We start from the raw sequence: 3057 nt of genomic DNA on the forward strand, positions 1-3057 counted from the left end.
GAACGAAAGAGAGTTCTTATTGAAAAACCCCACATACCTTAAATGATAAACTTTAGATCGATACTTATTTTTGAGATGTTGATCGTGCCTTTGAATGACGGTTCATGGAGTTCTTGAACTAGGAACTTGGAATCTTGAATAAATTTACAAAATTAATGGTGAACTTTAGAGGTTCTTGAAGTTGGATGTAGGAGCTTAGGGTTTTCTTTTTGAGGGAATTTGATGAAATATAACATATAATGCTTCTAATAGACTTTAATATAGGGTTTGGATGGATTTTAGGTGAGGGGGAATGACCAAAACGCCCCTAAAAATAAATAATTCTTGAATCTATCCTTTGGTGGACTATTTTGATAGTCTGAAGTAGATCAACCATGATGTTTTACTCTAATATCCAAATTAGATGAAACGAATTTCATTAGAAAGAGGACTCTCATATCTTTTCGTTGATATATAGTATCTTACCTAGATCATTGTGTATGAAAAGTTATGATCGTTTGAATTTGATCCAAAAATTCACTTTTGATCGACTGAAGTAGATCGATCATAACTTTTTGCTCCGATAGAAAAATTGGATGAAACCAATTTCATTGGAAAGAGAATTCGTAGAGCTTTCCGTTGGTATATAGTAGATTACCCATATCATTATTTACAAGGAGTTCTGATCATTTAAAGTTGGAGCATAAATACGCCAGGCCTCAGTACTTTTTCCTACACGTTTTTCTGTTCACTACTATTCATGGTTCGATCGGAATGTTCATAATTTATCGCTCGGGTGTCTGTTTTAGATGATCCATGTATCTTTGGAAAGATAATTCGATATTCTACGAAATGGTGGGTCATAATCTAAGACATTCCGTATGGAAAATTTATAATTCATTCTAGAATATAGAACCCAACACATTTTTGCAAAGCATTTCAACGAAAAATTTCCTGGGGTATTACAGAACTAGAGTTTGAAGTTGGTGATTGGGTGTTTCTCAGGGTTTCTCCTATGAAAGGAGTTATGAGGTTTGGAAAAAGGGGTAAATTGAGCCCTCGCTATGTAGGGCCATATCAGATTCTGAAAAAGATTGGTATAGTTGCATATGAGCTAGAATTTCCTGCAAGTTTGGATTCCGTTCATCTGGTATTCCATGTATCAATATTGAAGAAATGTATTGGAGATTATTCTATGGTATTTCTAGTAGAGGGTATCAAAGTGACAGACTCCTTGTCTTACGAAGAAGAGCCCATTGAAATTTTAGATTGCCAAGTTCAAACGATGAGGAGTAAAGAGATAGCCTCTATAAAGGTACTGTGGAGGAATCAAAAAGTTGAAGAAGCAACTTGGGAGTCAGAAGATGACATGATAATTAGATATCCCAATTTGTTTGCTTCGATGGAGGATGAGACCGAACATACAATTCCTATATTATCTTTCCTTTTCCTTTATTATGCTTGAAATCATATCTGCCTGTGTCCCATGTTATCATTCAGGGACAAATAATCCTAAGGAGGGGATAATGTAATGCCCCGTATTTTGGGATATAATATAGACCATGATTTTGATGTGTTGATAATCCCGAAGCCATATAATACTATGCCAATACGGCATGTTAATTATTTGTGTAGCATGTGACAAACTTGGTATTAAAGCGCAATTCATGGTCCCAGGGTTTCTATGAAATTGCATCGAGTAGAGTCCTGTTTATGGGTATGTAGCGTGCCACACTTATAAGCAGGGGGTCACTAGGCATTTAGGAAATATTTCCCTTCTTTGTGATTTAGTTCATGGTTCAGACTCTGAACTGTCCCCTAATCAATGATCACTTGTGTTTCAAAAACACACTTATGCCTCCACGTTGTATCATCGATCAGAATGCTCAGGCAGATGAGGTTCGTCCCACCCATGGGATGCGGACCCATAACAGGGCTCACACTCCAGAATTTATCACTACTCCAAGAGTCCCTCCAATCCTGACTAGTCCACCTCGAGCTCCGTGGACTAATGCCAACCCTCCCCCAACAGCTCAGGGAGATATTTCAAATACAGAATTCAGATGGTCCATTCATATGCTGACACAGTTGGTAAATAACTAGGCTCAACGATTGGAAGATGTTGGGTCTACATCTATTACATCTGAGGCTACTAGAGTCAGACATTTCATGAAGATGAACCCACCTAAGTTCACTGGCACCAAGGTAGAGGAAGATCCACAGGTGTTCGTGGATGAGATGGAAAAGATCTTTAAGGTGATGCATACGGATAAGGTTGAAGGGGTGGAGCTAGCAACCTATCAGCTCAAGGATGTTGTGAATCAATGGTATGCTGACTGGGAAGATGCAAAAGGTGAAAGTGTTGAGCTCACAGTTTGGGAAGAATTTGTGGAAGCTTTTCTTGATCGATTCTTTCCTCTGGAGTTGAGGGAGACCAAAGAGGAAGAGTTTATGAATCTGAAGCAGGGCAGTATGAGTTTCCAGGAGTACACTTTGAAGTTTAATAAACTAGCCCACTATGCACCAGAGTTGACTAGTAATAGGAGATCCCGAATGAGAAAATTTGCATCTGGCCTTGCTGATAACCTAGTACTTGAGTGCTAGGGGACTATTTTGAATAAGGAGTTAGACTTTGGTCAACTGACCGTTCATATGCAGCAGGTGGAAGAGAAGAAGAAAAAGATTACTGAATCTAGAGAGAAAGACAGACAGGCTAAGAGAGCTAGATCTGCGGACCAGCATCAGAGTCAGCTGTAGAGTGGTAACTAGGGTATGTCAAATAAGAAGAAGTTTTAAAATAATGCACAGTTAGCAGCCAGTGCCCCAGCACCCAAACCACTGACAGACAGACAATCTCAGAGTTTTCAGACTCCTCATGGATCCAAAGCTCTAGGTACACAGTCTCAGGGCAGTGTGGCCCAGCAGCGTCATACTTATCCGTGGTGCGAGGTTTGCGGAAGGAATCATTTAGCGAAGTGCTGGTTTGAGGGGAGAAACTGCTATACTTGTGGCAAAGTGGGTCACCTTCGGAGAGATTGTCCTTCTGCTGGAGGAAATGCGGAGGGGGGGGGGGGGGGG

This window comes from Capsicum annuum, chromosome 12 (assembly GCF_002878395.1).
Source record: "Capsicum annuum cultivar UCD-10X-F1 chromosome 12, UCD10Xv1.1, whole genome shotgun sequence".
NCBI classification, from domain to species: domain Eukaryota; kingdom Viridiplantae; phylum Streptophyta; class Magnoliopsida; order Solanales; family Solanaceae; genus Capsicum; species Capsicum annuum.